At 47.7% G+C, this 17,600-nt stretch overlaps 1 long non-coding RNA gene across 2 annotated transcripts; it reads right to left on the reverse strand.

The window, feature by feature from the left end:
• Positions 1–3,797: 3,797 nt before the first annotated feature.
• On the reverse strand, positions 3,798–7,830 carry LOC307214372. Of its 2 annotated transcripts, none has more exons than XR_013837998.1 (3): positions 7,252–7,830; positions 4,154–4,233; positions 3,798–3,993 (listed from the first exon to the last, which is right to left on the reverse strand). It is a non-coding gene; the product is annotated as an uncharacterized lncRNA (long non-coding RNA). The 2 variants fall into 2 exon arrangements; XR_013837999.1 differs by lacking the exon at positions 7,252–7,830 and adding an exon at positions 5,757–5,909.
• Between the last annotated feature and the right edge of the window lie 9,770 nt (positions 7,831–17,600).

Raw genomic sequence — 17,600 nt, forward strand, 5'->3', positions numbered from 1 at the left:
GTTATCAGTTTATATAAAAAGGTAAAGGGACCCCTGACCATCGCGGACGACTCTGGGGTTGCGGCGCTCATCTCACTTTACTGGCTGAGGGAGCCGGTGTACAGCTTCTGGGTCATGTGGCCAGCATGACTAAGCCGCTTCTGGTGAACCAGAGCAGCGCACAGAAACACCATTTACCTTCCCGCCCTAGCAGTACCTATTTATCTACTTGCACTTTGAGGTGCTTTCGAACTGCTAGGTGGACAGGAGCAGGGACCAAGCAACAGGAGCTCACCCCTTCGCAGGGATTTGAACCGCCGACCTTCTGATCAGCAAGCCCTAGGCTCTGTGGTTTAACCCACAGCACCACCCGCGTCCCTCTATCAGTTTATATAACAGGGACTAAAAGGAGCAGCATAATCCAGTTCCTTAAGCACTGTTTACATATTTATATGGAGTGACTATTAAAATATATATGATCTAATCATTTTGAATTACAAGCAAAAAGGCCATATTATTTTCATCCAATCCAATCCCACTAAAATAAGGATTTATTATTATTATTATTATATGCTAAAATTCCCAGATGCATTAAGCTATCTCAGTAATTCAGCTGCTGGTGAATTATGAGAAAGATACATCATTCCTAAGAGTCAGATGGGACTGAATTGCTGCAAAAGTTACTAACATTCCTGGGAATGTCATCATGGCACATTATTTGTCATATGATCTAGTTCACATAACATTTGCCCCTGAAAGATGGAAGAAGATTTAGTCTAAAATGACACGCTCCCAAAAAATAAAAAAGTTTTTTTTCCTTGAAGATGATACATTTAGGCTGCACAACACATATGCTAGGCAGTAAATAGGCTCGAATACATAACATCAGAATAACTGCAAAGATGTGGAATCTGTTTAACCACATGGACTATAAGAAACTGAGGACAAGCTCTCACATGCCGGAGGAATGCTACGCAACAAAGGTTTTAAGGCGAGGATGGGGAGAAAAACAAATAAAAGATTATTCATGGGCTGTAGAACCACAATTGGGGAGTGAGTAGGACCAGCTGTGGGATGCTCCTTCCCAACAAAGAAAAAATTGGCTTGTATCATAATAAAAATCAGGGACGCGGGTGGCGCTGTGGGTTAAACCACAGAGCCTAGGACTTGCCGATCAGAAGGTCGGCGGTTCAAATCCCTGCAATGGGGTGAGCTCCCATTGATCGGTCCCTGCTCCTGCGAACCTAGCAGTTCGAAAGCACGTCAAAATGCAAGTAGATAAATAGGTACCGCTCTGGCGGGAAGGTAAACGGCGTTTCCATGTGCTGCTCTGGTTCGCCAGAAGCGGCTTAGTCATGCTGGCCACATGACCCGGAAGCTGTACGCTGGCTCCCTCGGCCAATAAAGCGAGATGAGCGCCGTAACCCCAGAGTCGGTCACGACTGGACCTAATGGTCAGGGGTCCCTTTACCTTTTTACAAAAGCAATCAATTTTTTCTCATTAACACAATGTTAAAAGTCTTGAGCAGAAAGCTTGAGCAGCCTCTGGGTCTGACGTAGCTCCCCAAGCGAATTTTTCTGCCTCCACCACCACACCATCCATTTTGGCAGCAGGGGAGAAACGTGGGGGAAATATTAAAGTAGACACAGCACTGGGGTGGACAGAGTGTTTTAAACCTGTCTGGCCAGTCTTGATGAGGATGCAAATTGTTTCCTTCCTTCTCATCAGATGGGTCATTTGAGAAGTGGAAAGAAGCCAATTATCCTGTATCTTAACTGATCTGTATGGATCAGCGAGGCGGGGGGGGGGGCGCACTGTGTGCACAATTCCTCTCTGTGTGTGCTTGTGCAAGTGAGGTGGGGTGCCCACATCCTGCATAGGAATGTGGCCCCTGGAGGGTTGGCCAAGAGTGAATGTGGCCCTTAGGCCAATAAAAGTTAGTTGCACCCGGTCGAGAAGATGTAGTAGTGGCTCCCATATCTGTTACTCAGACTTGCTTTGGAGGTGATTTTTAGCATTCATGTCAGGAAAAGCCAGCTTTCACACTGAAACCTAATTCAGGTTGCTGCTACCATGCTATTCCTTAAGCTACCCCAAGTTTAAATGTATGTAGGTCTATCTGCACATTTCTGTTTTAGCTAAGTTGTCTTTCCAACTTGCCATTTATCGTATTTTTCGCTCTATAAGACGCACCAGACCACAAGACGCACCTAGTTTTTGGAGGAGGAAAACAAGAAAATAAATATTCTGAATCTCAGAAGCCAGAACAGCAAGAGGGATCACTGCGCAGTGAAAGCAGCAATCCCTCTTGCTGTTCTGGCTTCTGGGATAGCTGTGCAGCCTGCATTCGCTCCATAAGACACACACACATTTCCCCTTACTTTTTAGGAGGGAAAAAGTGAGTCTTATAGCACAAAAAATATGGTACCTCCTTTCTGTATTATAATTTATGAATGCAGCCTCTGATCCTATGTCATAAGTATAAGCATGATATGTTATACTGTGAATATAGAGTTGACCTGAATATTATTTATCAAGTTATGTTTTCTATATACAGGGCTGCTTCTGTTGCGAAAGAAAATACCACAGTTTTTGCTACCATGTCCTTCTACTGCTTTTTTCTATTTAGCAAGTGGTGTTATTGGGCATGCATGAAAAGCAGGCTCATCTCCTCTGTAATACAATTTTATCCATCATTGCTTTTAAACTGTTACCACATGCTGTATATTTCCATTTCTCATGCCCTATTGGCCTTGGCATCAAGTTTAAATTGAATGAATTTTTCCTCCTAAAATTGACTGCTTATGCTATTTACCCAGCATCCCAATAGGTTTCTATTTTTGTATGACTGCATTCCTAATGACTTCCCCAAATAAATATTTTTAATCAGTATTCTATTCTCAGGAGGTAAGGCAATGAACGTTCAGGCCTTCAGATTGTTAGTATACTAATTGTTGAGGGAAAGAAAAATGGAAGTTTAAAAGTTTATGAATTATAATGCTAATTTTAAAACACAAGGAAGAGAGAATAAGTAGAAGCTAATATATTTATTTATTTATGCACCTTAGAATTAAATCTAAAGCAAATTAAGAAATGAGATACTTCCTTTGAAATAGGGCTGCCATATTCTCCCATATTGGAAGTGTTGATTTTTTTGCGACCCCCCCCCCAAAAAAAGGGAGAAAATATCAATCTTTTGGTGAAAAAAGCTCAACAAAGTTTTTAAGAATAAAAAAAACCCAACCCCCCCCCTAATATTCTCACTTTTTTGAAATATTGCAACCCTACTTTGAAATCCATGGTCCCCCAAGCTCAATTGCACAGGCAATAATTTCTGTTTTTCCAAGAGATACTAATCTTCCTTGGCATTGTGCTTTGGTATTCTTTAAAATCCTCAATAAGAATTTAAATATTATTTGGGCTGGGGATGAGTGGCACTTAAAGGCTTAGCTGTATCACATGGTTTTAAGCATCTGTACTGACTGCCAGTTCATTTGTGGGCCAAAATTTAAAAGGCTGGTTCTGATATTTAAAGCCCTAAAAGTCTTTGATGCATAGTTTCTCAGGTAATGCCTTCTGTATAATAATTTATATTTATATAATTTATATTGTATGACCCCCCACAGCATTTAAGTTTGTCTGATGAGGTCCTGCTCTGAATTTCATTTTATAAGGAGCAGAGGCATAGGAAGTGGGGTGCGGTGGGTGCGGACAGCCCCGGGTCTCATCACTGAGGGGGGTGACAAAAATGCCACAAAATGAGGAGACACCCCCCCCCCCCAGCAGGCTCTGGAATGGCCGCTTCAGTTCCTGGGAGAAAAGAGAGAAGAGAGGTTGAGTGCTGGGTTAAATCTTGCAAGGGTATGAGAAGAAGAATGAGCTGTGCAAAGGGAAGTCAAAGCAGAGGACATACCTCTTTGTCCTCCTCCTTTTTTGCGCCCCCAAGAACAGCCTCCATTGTCCTATGCAGGATAGCACTGACCATAGCGCAGCTGAAATGGGGTCTCATGAAACTAGAGAGAGAAAGGGAAGGGGTTAGATGCTGCCTCCTCCAAGTCTCCTTTACCCCCTTTTCCCTCCTGCCTGCTCTTGCCCACCCGGACCTCCCCCTGGAGTTCTGCTCCCCATCCACCCCCCGCAGCCCCACCCACCCCAAAGAATACACACGCTCACATCAGCTGGAGGAGGGCCTCAAAGGCCAGGGCCAGGCTCAGGAGGTGATCCCTGAAGCACTCCAAGTGGCCACGGATGTCCTGGAAGAGAGCAGAGGAAGAAAGTCATCTCCTTCCGGGAGGACCTGGGAGAGGAGGGTTCAAATCCCCACTCAGCCATGGAGCTCCCTGGTGGACCTTGGGCCAGCCTAGCCTACTTTGCAGGGCTGCTGTGAAGATAACAAATGGTGGCAGGGAAAACCATGAAGGCCACCTTGAGCTCCTGGGAGGAAAGTGGACCAGGAATGTCCTAGTAAATGTACCATATTGTTCGCTCCATAAGATGCACTTTTTCCCTCCTAAAAAGTAAGGGGAAATGTGTGTGCATCTTATGGAGCGAATGCAGGTGGGAGGCAGGCGGGGAAAGCCCCCAAGAGCCGCACACACACTTCACACACTCTTTAAAGGGAGCGCGGCTCTTGGGGGCTTTTCCCCAAGGAGGGAACAGGGCAGCCCATCACTGACGGGCTGTACTTCTCCCACCTCGTAGAAAAGCCCGCAAGAGCCGCGCTCCCTTTAAAGAGTGCACGGCTCTTGCTGGCTTTTGCGGGAGGTGAGGGAATTCATAGAAAAGCCCGCAAAAGCCGTACGCTCTTTAAAGAGCTGCACCTAGCGTGTGCGCAGCTCTTGGGGGCTTTTCCCTGAGGAGGGAGAAGGGACTGACGCGGCCCCCAAGAGCCGCACACACGCTCCATGTTAACTCCTGATTGTCTCATAAAAAGTTGTTAAGTTTCTATAGTTAACTATATGTAAATATATTTCTACAGTGGTGCCCCGCAAGACGAACACCTCGCAAGACGGAAAACCTGCTAGACGAAAGGGTTTTCCGTTTCGGAGGCACTTCGCAGAACGAATTTCCCTATTGGCTTGCTTCGCAAGACGAAAATGTCTTGCGAGTTCCTGCGGGGTTTTTTCCCTTTTTGCCCCCTTTTCCTAAGCCCTAAGCAGCTTATCAGCTGATCCACTAAAAGCCGCTAAACCGCTAATAGCGCTAATCCGCTAAGCTATCAATGGGCTTGCTTCGCAAGACGAAAAAACCGCTATACGAAGAGCCTCACGGAACGGATTAATTTCGTCTTGCGAGGCACCACTGTAACTCCCTCACCTCCCGCAAAAGCCAGCAAGAGCCATAACGCTCTTTAAAGAGCCGCGCCTAGCGTGTGTGTGGTTCTTGGGGGCTTTTCCCCCGAGGAGGGAGAAGGGAAGCCCGTCACTGACTAGAAGCATCACACACACACTCCACGCCGCTCATGAAAAGGAGCGCTGAGTAGAGCCTGGGATGCATACAGGCTCTGCTCAGCGCTCCCTTTAAAGAATATTTTTTTCCTTGCGTTCCCCCTCTAAAAACTAGGTATGTCTTATGGTCAAGTGCGTCTTACGGAGCGAAAAATACATGATGAGAGGGGACAGAAAGGGGGAAGGCAGGGAAAGAGTGTGGAGGAGCTGTGCTCTCTGGAGAAGACTGGCCATGTCGATTTCCAGAGAGCTAAGGCTGTTCAGGGGACCCCAGGACTCACCCCCCCACCCCCCAGGAGACCAAGAGAAAGCAAAGGAATGCTACTTACAGTCTGCACATTTTGTTCACCAAAAATTCCCACCCTCCTCACTAAACTAGCTATCTAAAATGCCCACCCAAGCCTAACTCTGGCCCCAAACCCAGCCCTAAGCATAACCCTAACCCCTGCCCTAACCCTACACTTACTCCTAACTAGTCCTCTATGCACAAAATAAATATATACAAAATATGTGCACAAAATAAAAATGTAAAATAAAAAAATATGAAAATAAAGAACAAAAAATAACATAAGTAAAACAAAGTGTTAAAAAAGAAAAGTAAAATAATAAATAAAACAAAAAATAATAAAATCAAATGAATCAAATAAAAGTAATAAATAACAGTCAAATGAACACCTCTCCTTCTCTTCTCCAACCACCACCAACTCCTCTCCTCCACTTGCCTCACTACTAACCCACAATGGCCACCTGCAAGTCAGTGGCTTCTAAGGGAGAAGCAAGAGATGTCACAAAGGAGGGCAGGTCCTTGTCACCATGGCAACCCCTCCAACTGATAAGGAGACCAAGCTTTCACTAGCAACAAGGCCTTAGAAGCCCCCAAGTTCTGGAACTCTCTCCTAAGGATCAACACCACTCCTTCCTGCTAATTTTATGAAACTTAGCAAAAACGTTTTCCTTTCACTTGTTAACTGGTTCTTTTTCTGGCCCTTATACAGATCATGTTGCTGCTGCTTTGCAGTTTTTATAATTTGGCTTATTTAGATTGTGTGATTGAGGTTCGTTTCTAAGTTTGTGAACTTTTTTTTACAGCTAAAATGATAAAGTGGTTGTAATAAATTAAATTACTCACTTAATTTGAATTTTAAAAGTACAAATGAGGACAGTTGTTGAGCTTTCTTTCTTTCTTTTTTTACAAAAACGCCAAAACCCCCCGCCAGTTTTTCAATTGACTTGCCTAAGATCCAGAACAAAGTGCCGCCTTTCAGAAATTCCTCCTGGGTGTCAATTCCGCCTTTGAAATCCCAGTCATGTACGGCAGAAAAGCTGGAGGTATGGCAGCCCTATTTTAAAAAGCAGTAAACGGCAGACAGATAATCTTGGAAGGAATGGGAATCAAACAAGGACAGCCCAGTTCTCCTGGAGTAATCCAGTATTGTACATAAAAATGCTACTCAACCTGCAAAGTTGAAGGCAGTTTGGGATAATATTTTAGACAATATTTAGAGGCAAACATTAAAGCATAAATGGCAGAGTTTCTGGAAGTGGCTTTCTCAATTTAACACACACACCCCAAATCAGAGGAACTGAAAGCTGAGGTAAACAGAGGCTTAGTCTTTGAAACATTTATGGCCGTGGATTGCGAGAGCTGTCTTCGGCTGATTGATGGGAACTCCGCTTACTATTGTCTCAGCTACTGAGGTGTTGTGAAATGTTTATATGCATTTTAGCTTCTCATAAGTTAATAAAACAAACAAAACCTGTCAGCACACAAAGCCTAGAGACGGACACAATTAAAATCTCACCCACTCACAAATATGCACTTACAGAGATCTTGTACTCTTATGTTGCAGTGGAATGCACCACAGCTTCATCGGATAAAAGGGGTGATAGTCAACTAAATTTTACTCAGAGTAGACCTATTGAAATGAAATAACTTGACTAATCCAGGTCCATTAATTTTAATGGATCTGAGTAAAACTTAGCTGAATACCACCCAAGCATTACAGATGGCTTGTCATGTGTGTACATAGTCTATTATGGAACGGCAATCTACACAGTCCCTGCCGGTTCTCAGTTATTCCAACAAGTGCAAAACTCTTGCAATTTGTTGGGAAACTGAGCACACAAACATATAAAAGAGCAAATATACCAAGGACAGGGCCTGTTAACAGAGGCTGCACAGTGGCTTTAATAATGCTGGACTTTGCCCCGATCATAACAGTTTCTGTTTATAATTTCCATTTATTTCAGTGGGGATCACTTCCAAGTTAGCATCCATAGGACTGCACTTTTGTAACTTACTTTTATTCAGTTACCCTCTTCCCATTTCCCTGAGCAGTGAGAAATTTAAGGAGCACAGCATACTTGCCTTTGGTTATCTTTAGAAGGGTTGGTCCCCAAAGGCTTCTTGTTGTTGTTTAGTCGTTTAGTCGTGTCCGACTCTTCGTTACCCTTTATAACCTTTATAATTAAATTTATTTACAGCTATACATTGACCAAAGCTGGAGCCAGACAGCATAGCTCTACTGCCTTTGCAGAATTCAGAGCTAACTCTATTCCTGTTTCTCTAAAGACTACACCTTCTGTAGTTCTTTTTCACAGTGAACTCTTACTCATCGCTTCCCTTATCTAGGGAGAAGAGAAGAGAATGAATCATCTTCACCAAAATGGCTCTGACCTTCCAGCGCTATTTCCAGCTATTTCCTAGACACTCTGGGTCATTTACCTATAATTCTCCTAACAATCCTGTGGCTGCCAGCTTATCTGCTGACTACGGGTGGAAGAGAAATTAAATTCAGTTCACATTTTAAAGGGAACTTGGCTAATCTGAAACAAGATGCAAACCAAAATGCCGCTGTCTTTCGAAATCCACACTTTTCTGAATTTTGCTATGCCGTTCTCCATTCAAGATATTGGCATCCATCTGTCCTGAGAGACAATGGAGTGCCCCTCCAGGGGTGAAGTCAAGACACTGCAGTGTGTATGGGGAGCAAGCCTGTGCAGTGTGTATGGAGGTTCTGGGCTGCCCATATGACAAGGCCTTGCCGATGTGGTCCAAAGGAAAGCAGAGCAAAAGGTCTGGCACCTTCTTGGCTGCAGGAGTTGCTAGAAGGAGGCGTACAAGGCACCATCCAACCGACTTAGGGACTCCACTCTGAATTTATGTAGGGTTTGCTCCTTAGTCTTCACTTCTCCCGAATATATCCCCTAAGGCAGTGGAGGTTTAGGATCAGAGTTTTCCTTCTCCTAGATGGGCTACCTTTCCAGGTTGATGAGCCCCACCTGCTCCTCACTTTCCTCTACAGCACATGCACCTTCATGACTGCTGGACCCACTATTGGTCTCGTCCACTCAATCTTCTGGAGTCTGTCTTTGCATAGGGGGAAGTTCCTAACAGAGAGGGTTTGCGACCTATCGGCTGCCCTCACTTGGTTTAGCTGGCCAGTCGAAACTGTTTCCCGGGGCGTGGCCACTGTTGCATGCTTACAGTTTCTGGGAGCCACAGGTGAGAGCTGAGTGCAGGATGGACACCAAAGCACTGGCGGAGGAAGAGGGGGCGGGGGGAGTGCACAGCCCCCAGCACCACGATCCCAGTGGGGTGCCACCGTGGGCTGCCACCTGGGACGTGTGCCATGCCCCTGGGACACGTGCCAGCCATGCCCCCACCTGCTCTCTGTCCCCGGTGCTGGAGCATGAAGCTCCGCCACTGCACCAAAGGTGGACAAACTACCCCAGATGGAGCACAATGTGTCCCCCACCAGAGTTACTACCCCTCCCCTAACACCTCATACAAATAATGTGTAGAAAAATGTATGCCCTAGGGGGAAACTGTGTATATGAATGCATACATTAGTGATAATAATAATAATAATTATTATTATTATTATTATTATTATTTATTATTTATACCCCGCCCATCTGGCTGGGCCTCCCCAGCCACTCTGGGCGGCTTCCATAAAAACCAAAAATACACTAAAATATCACACGTTAAAAACTTCCCTGAACAGGGCTGCCTTAAGATGTCGTTTATCGCTTTGACATCTGCTGGAAGGGCGTTCCACAGTGCGGGGGCCACTACCGAGAAGGCCCTCTGCCTGGTTCCCTGTAGCTTTGCTTCTCGCAATGAGGGAACCGCCAGAAGGCCCTCGGCGCTGGACCTCAGCATCCGGGCAGAATGATGAAGGTGGAGACGCTCCTTCAGGTATACTGGACCGAGGCCGTTTAGGGCTTTAAAGGTCAGCACCAACACTTTGAATTGTGCTCGGAAACATACTGGGAGCCAATGTAGGTCTTTCAAGACCGGTGTTATATGGTCTCGGCGGCCGCTCCCAGTCACCAGTCTAGCCGCCGCATTCTGGATCAGTTGTAGTTTCCGAGTCACCTTCAAAGGTAGCCCCACGTAGAGTGCATTGCAGTAATCCAAGCGGGAGATAACCAGAGCATGCACCACTCTGGCGAGACAGTCCGCAGGCAGATAGGGTCTCAGCCTACGTACCAGATAGAGCTGGTAAACAGCTGCCCTGGACACAGATTTGACCTGTGCTTCCATGGACAGCTGTGAGTCCAAAATGACTCCCAGGCTGCGCACCTGGTCCTTCAGGGGCACAGTTACCCCATTCAGGACCAGGGAATCCTCCACACCTGCCCGCCTCCTGTCCCCCAAAAACAGTACTTCTGTCTTGTCAGGATTCAACCTCAATCTGTTAGCCGCCATCCATCCTCCAACCGCCTCCAGACACTCACACAGGACCTTCACCGCCCTCACTGGTTCTGATTTAAAGGAGAGGTAGAGCTGGGTATCATCCGCATACTGATGAACACCCAGCCCAAACCTCCTGATGATCTCTCCCAGCGGCTGCATGTAAATGTTGAAAAGCATGGGGGAGAGGACAGAACCCTGAGGCACCCCACAAGTGAGAGCCCAGGGGTCTGAACACTCATCCCCCACCACCACTTTCTGAACACGGCCCAGGAGGAAGGAGCGGAACCACTGTATGACAGTGCCCCCAGCTCCCAGCCCCTCAAGACAGTCCAGAAGGATGTTATGGTCGATGGTATCAAACGCCACTGAGAGATCCAGCAGAACTAGGAAACAGCTCTCACCTTTGTCCCTAGCCCGCCGGAGATCATCAACCAGTGCGACCAAGGCAGTTTCAGTCCCATGATGAGGCCTGAATCCCGACTGGAAGGGATCCAAATGGTCCGCTTCTTCCAGGCGTGCCTGGAGTTGTTCGGCAACCGCTCGCTCAATCACCTTGCCCAAGAATGGAAGATTTGAGACTGGACGATAGTTGGCCATCGTGGCCGCATCTAAAGATGTTTTTTTAAGAAGCGGTTTAATAACCGCCTCTTTCAGCAGGTCTGGGAAGGCTCCCTCACGGAGGGAAGCATTCACCACCCCACGAAGCCCATCGCCCAGTCCTTCCCGGCTAGCTTTTATAAGCCAGGATGGGCAAGGATCCAGGAGACAGGTGGTTGGTTTCACTCGTCCAAGCAGCCTGTCCACATCCTCGGAGGTAACAGATTGGAATTGATCCCACTCAACTTGACCAGACAGAACTCTAGCACTCTCCCGCCCCGGTCCTGCTCCCACGGTGGAGTCTACTTCTTCCCGAATCTGAGCGATTTTATCTGCAAAAAACTTTGCAAAATCATTGCAGGAGAACATGTGGCCCGTACTGGGCCCCGATGTTGCAGGTGGTTCCGCTAAATTGTGAACCACCTGAAAAAGTCTCCTGCTGCTGTTTTCTGCAGATGCAATAGAGGCGGTGAAGAAATTCTTCTTCGCCGTCGCTATCGCCACTTGGTAGGCTCGACGTTGAGCTCTAACCTGTGTCCGGTCAGATTCGGAATGAGTTATCCGCCACCGGCGCTCTAGCCATCTCAACGATTGTTTCATTGCCCTCAGATCCATGGAAAACCACGGGGCTGTCCGGGCTCCATGCAATCGGAGAGGGCGCTTCGGAGCCAAACAGTCAATAGCCCTGGTTAACTCCGTATTCCAGCGGGCCACCAGGGAATCGGCTGAAAGGCCATCAACATGGGATAAAGCATCCCCTACCACTCTCTGGAAACCATTTGGATCCATTAAGTGGCGGGGGCGGACCATCCGAATTGGTCCCACCTCCCTGCAGAGGGGATGGGTCGCAGAGAAGTCCAGTTGCACCAGGAAGTGATCTGACCATGGCACTTCTTTCGTTTTGCTTTTAGTTACTGTCAGATCACCAACATCCATAGAGGTAAACACCAGGTCCAAGGCATGTCCGTGGCTATGGGTTGGGCCAGACTTATTCAGGGACAGCCCCATGGAGGCCATGCTTTCCACGAAGTCCCGAGCGGCCCCTTGTAAGGTCGTGTCGGCATGGATGTTAAAATCCCCTAGGACAATCAAGCTGGGTGTCTCCAGGAGAACATCCGCCACGACCTGAAGCAGCTCGGGCAGGGAACCCTTGGTGCAGCGGGGAGGTCGGTACACCAAAAGGAATCCTGTACTGCCCCTATTGCCCAACTTCCAGAACATGCACTCGGAAAACTGGGTCTTCCTAATAGGACGTCTGGTGCAAACTAATGACTTTCTAAAAAACACTGCAACCCCCCCTCCCCGCCCACATGACCTGGGTTGCTGTGCGTAAGAGAAACCTGGTGGACAAGCAGCGGCAAGGACAGGCCCATCTGCTTCATCCAACCAAGTCTCTGTTACACATGCCAGGTCAAGTCCTCCATCCATGATCAAGTCATGGATGGCAGTGGTCTTATGAATCATTGACCTGGCATTGCACAGCAGCACCTTCAGGTCATGTGGGCATCCCTTGCTGATTCTAGTATCCATCCGGTCAGGACCAGACCCGGAGGCAGGAATAGTCCTCAGATAACGACTAAACCTGCCCCCTCTGTAATGACATGGTCTAGTCTTAGCGTAACTCCTCCTCCTACCCGTGATCACTGAGATCGGTTGTCCCAGTGCATCCCCCCTGTGGAACATGCCCAAGCCATTTTGTGGGCTGGGGCCCACTCCCCGGCAGCCCTGACCCCTCCCCCTAAGAACAAAACAACACCTTAAACAAACAAACAAAACCAATAAAACAATACAACAACAAAAATGTAAAAATTACAAAAACATCAAAATAAAAAAAATAATAATTCCCCAAACCCAACCAAACATCCATCCCTCCCCCACCCCCACATACAAAAAATCCAAAAGAAAATTTTAAAAAACATTTTAAAACCACTCTGTGCCCCTCTTGCAGTAACAACTGTCCTAGTGAGGCCTGTCAGGCCCCGCCCTGGGCCAGGTGGTAAGTGGCAGGAAGGAGCAGGACCCTCAGGCACTCACTCAGGGGAGTCCTCCTGGGCAGCAGGCAGCAAGCACCAAGCAGTCCTTGTGAGGCTTCAGGCCCCGTCCCAGGCCAGATGGTAAGTGGCAAGAGCAGGGCCCTCAGGCACTCACTCAGGGGAGTCCTCCTGGGCAGCAGGCAGCAAGCAGCAAGCAGTCCTTGTGAGGCTTCAGGCCCCGTCCCAGGCCAGATGGTAAGTGGCAAGAGCAGGGCCCTCAGGCACTCACTCAGGGGAGTCCTCCTGGGCAGCAGGCAGCAAGCACCAAGCAGTCCTTGTGAGGCTTCAGGCCCCGTCCCAGGCCAGATGGTAAGTGGCAAGAGCAGGGCCCTCAGGCACTCACTCAGGGGAGTCCTCCTGGGCAGCAGGCAGCAAGCAGCAAGCAGTCCTTGTGAGGCTTCAGGCCCCGTCCCAGGCCAGATGGTAAGTGGCAAGAGCAGGACCCTCAGGCACTCACTCAGGGGAGTCCTCCTGGGCAGCAAGCAGCAAGCACCAAGCAGTCCTTGTGAGGCTTCAGGCCCCGTCCCAGGCCAGATGGTAAGTGGCAAGAGCAGGGCCCTCAAGCACTCACTCAGGGGAGTCCTCCTGGGCAGCAGGCAGCAAGCACCAAGCAGTCCTTGTGAGGCTTCAGGCCCCGCCCCAGGCCAGATGGTAAGTGGCAAGAGCAGGGCCCTCAAGCACTCACTCAGGGGAGTCCTCCTGGGCAGCAGGCAGCAAGCACCACGCAGTCCTTATGAGGCTTCAGGCCCCGCCCCAGGCCAGATGGTAGGTGGCAAGAGCAGGGCCCTCAAGCACTCACTCAGGGGAGTCCTCCTGGGCAGCAGGCAGCAAGCACCACGCAGTCCTTATGAGGCTTCAGGCCCCGCCCCAGGCCAGATGGTAAGTGGCAAGAGCAGGACCCTCAGGCACTCGCTCAGGGGAGTCCTCCTGGGCAGCAGGCAGCAGGCAGCAAGCAGTCCTTGTGAGGCTTCAGGCCCCGCCCCAGGCCAGATGGTAAGTGGCAAGAGCAGGGCCCTCAAGCACTCACTCAGGGGAGTCCTCCTGGGCAGCAAGCAGCAAGCAGCAAGCAGTCCTTGTGAGGCTTCAGGCCCCGCCCCAGGCCAGATGGTAAGTGGCAAGAGCAGGACCCTCAGGCACTCGCTCAGGGGAGTCCTCCTGGGCAGCAGGCAGCAAGCAGCAAGCAGTCCTTGTGAGGCTTCAGGCCCCGCCCCAGGCCAGATGGTAAGTGGCAAGAGCAGGGCCCTCAGGCACTCACTCAGGGGAGTCCTCCTGGGCAGCAGGCAGCAAGCAGCAAGCAGTCCTTGTGAGGCTTCAGGCCCCGTCCCAGGCCAGATGGTAAGTGGCAAGAGCAGGGCCCTCAGGCACTCACTCAGGGGAGTCCTCCTGGGCAGCAGGCAGCAAGCACCAAGCAGTCCTTGTGAGGCTTCAGGCCCCGTCCCAGGCCAGATGGTAAGTGGCAAGAGCAGGGCCCTCAGGCACTCACTCAGGGGAGTCCTCCTGGGCAAACAACATATGAAAATGCAATATATTTGAGAAACTGCTTTGCAAATGTGTATATTGGGCAACATTATCACCAGAATTCTGATGAATTTTCACAAGGGCTTTTTATTAATAAATCACATACTGGTGTGGAAATGTGGGGAACTGAACTTAAGATAGGAAAAATGAGAAATTGAGAGAGGCCAAAGCTGTCAGATCTGCCCATCCCTACTGTTGACTGTTAAGGAACTTTAAGCAATCTGTCTCACCCCCACTGCTCCCATAAACCCTCTCCTATCAAAGCTCTCAAAGTAAGATGGGACTTGCATGTCACACAAAAAAGAAACACGTCATCAAAAGACATACTTGCATGAAATGTGCATAAAAACCCATATCTGTATAAATGCAACTTTACAAGAAGAAAAAATTACTATAATAGAAATGCAATAGAAATGTAATAGACTGGGTAAGACTGTGAGAAGGTGCCTAGTGCCAACTGTTGGATGGGCAACTTCAAAGCCTTCTTATAATTCTTTATCTTTAAACTAGAGTTAAATCAAATAGAGGACACCTTCAAACGGAGGGTTGTTCCCTGTAAGGTAGGATTCTTATCCAGCTTATCACATGCTGCAATACGTCAACTGTTTAAAGATGGTGAATAAAGGCAATTGTAATAACACCTTAGTGAGAGAAGCAATAAGAGAGGATTATGTTTCTTTTTTCAGATGCTCGGTTACACTCATCGTACAGACTTTGAATCTCTGTCATGGGCTGAGATGTTGTTTAAGACACACAGACACACAAACAGCAGTGTGGTATAGTGGTTAGAGTATTGGACTAGGACCTGTGGGACAGGGTTTAAATCTCCACTTAGGCATGGAGCTCACTGGGTGGCCTTGGGCCAGTCACCACCTCTCAGCCTAACCTACCTGATAGGGTTTTTGTGAGGATAAAAAGGGAGGGCGAGAACCACGGACACTACCTAGAGCACCATGTCGCGATCACACAGGGTCCCCGGACGTTTGACAGTCTATTGATCCCTGTGCCACCACCACTGTGATCGCTTCCCCGCTGCCACCAACCCGTTTCTCTCGGGTACATACTGAGTCCAGACAGTTGTTAACATTAAACCAAATAAACAAGTTCATTTTATAAGCATGAACAAGTTTATGGTTTCAGATAATTTTCCTTGTCAGTTTCTTAATCTTAGTTTTTTTACCGGCCTACACCTTCCTAATACCTTCTAACTGATTACTCCAACTGTTTAACAGACTCCTCTTAACAGATTCTCTCACTCTCTCACGTCAAACTAGCCCAACCCACAGACTTATCCTCCCTCTCCCTTCTCTAACTCCAGACTCACTTCTTAACAATTCTAACTCCTCCCCTTGGGTTCCTATTGGTTAATCATTTTACACTTAAAACAAAAAAAATTCCTTCAGTAGCACCTTAAAGACCAACTAAGTTAGTTCTTGGTATGAGCTTTCGTGTGCATGCACACTTCTTCAGATACTTATCTGAAGAAGTGTGCATGCACACGAAAGCTCATACCAAGAACTAACTTAGTTGGTCTTTAAGGTGCTACTGAAGGAATTTTTTTTGTTTTGACTATGGCAGACCAACACGGCTACCTATCTGTAACATTTTACACTTAGTTAACCCTTTCCTTATGACCCAGTATGATGTCACACACCTAGGAGGCAAACGCCACACACCACTTCAGAGGAAAAGTGGTAGAGAAATGAAGTAGTAGTAGTAGTAGTAGTAAGTAAAGGTAAAGGGACCCCTGACCTTTAGGTCCAGTCGTGGCCGACTCTGGGGTTGCGGTGCTCATCTCGCTTTATTGGCCGAGGGAGCCGGCGTACAGCTTCCGGGTCATGTGGCCAGCATGACTAAGCCGCTTCTGGCGAACCAGAGCAGCACACAGAAAGGCCGTTTACCTTTCCGCTGGAGCGGTACCTATTTATCTACTTGCACTTTGATGTGCTTTCAAACTGCTAAGTTGGCAGGAGCAGGGACCAAGCAACAGGAGCTCACCCCGTTGCGGGGATTCGAACCGCCAACCTTCTGATCGGCAAGTCCTAGGCTCTGTGGTTTAACCCACAGCGCCACCCGCGTCCCATAGTAGTAGTAGTATTAATACATTAATAATTATAATAAAAATTAATTAATTAATAGTAAAACAATTGAGTGAGCATCAGTAACCTGAATGAAGAGAGATACATGAAATTATAATTGCATCAGGAAGCGTACTTGGAAATGAAAAACTTTATCCAGAGCTGATAGAACAAATTTTGAGGATGTGAGGCCCATTTGAAGCAACCAGCCAGTTCTCTGTCTATAAACCTCTTGTACGTGGCAGTTCCGATCATTTTTTACGGATTAATTCATTTGCTTTTTTCCACGAGCTTCAGAAATAACCCCTGTATACGTTTGCTTTGGTTCACCGCAACTCTGTCCTTTTAAGACTAAGCACAAAGGGATTAAAGCCGTCAGACTTCAGGTTTGCCTGGCTGCAAATTCAGATGTTTGACTTACAGTTATTGGCTCTAGGGAAGTTGGATTTGTTTCTGTATATTTATGTTGCCAAGAAACAATGAAATGACTATTGTAAGACTTTTTCCTGGTGCTGGTTGTACACAAGAATTTCCTTGTGTAGCCTGAACTATAAGTATGTAATCATAATTGTCTTCAGCAGTGGGGGTTTTTAATATAAAAGGGGGTACTCAAGGGTACGCAGTACCGACACCTATTTAGTTGTTGTTGTTAAAAAGAGTGGCACTTACGGCACCCATTTTTCTAGAATGGGTCTTCAGAACCATTCAGATAGCCAATGCATATCACAAACTGCTTAAGGCAGAGTATTGGAATTTCAGCTGAATGTAGTACAGTGGTACCTCAGGTTACATACGCTTCAGGTTACATACACTTCAGGTTACAGACTCCGCTAACCCAGAAATAGTGCTTCAGGTTAAGAACTTTGCTTCAGGATGAGAACAGAAATCATGCTCCGGCGGTGCGGTGGCAGCAGGAGGCCCCATTAGTTAAAGTGGTGCTTCAGGTTAAGAACAGTTTCAGGTTAAGAACGGACCTCCGGAACGAATTAAGTACTTAACCCGAGGTACCACTGTATTATACCGGGGGGGGGGGGGGGGCGTGTCAAATTTTATTTGAACTTCTTGATGCTGTAATAAGGTAGTTGTCTTACCAATAGTACAAAGCCACCTTAAAGGTAAAGGTAAAGGTACCCCTGCCCGTACGGGCCAGTCTTGACAGACTCTGGGGTTGTGCGCCCATCTCACTTAAGAGGCCAGGGGCCAGCGCTGTCCGGAGACACTTCCGGGTCACGTGGCCAGCGTGAC

This window comes from Podarcis cretensis (assembly GCF_951804945.1).
Source record: "Podarcis cretensis genome assembly, chromosome: 4".
Taxonomy (NCBI): domain Eukaryota; kingdom Metazoa; phylum Chordata; class Lepidosauria; order Squamata; family Lacertidae; genus Podarcis; species Podarcis cretensis.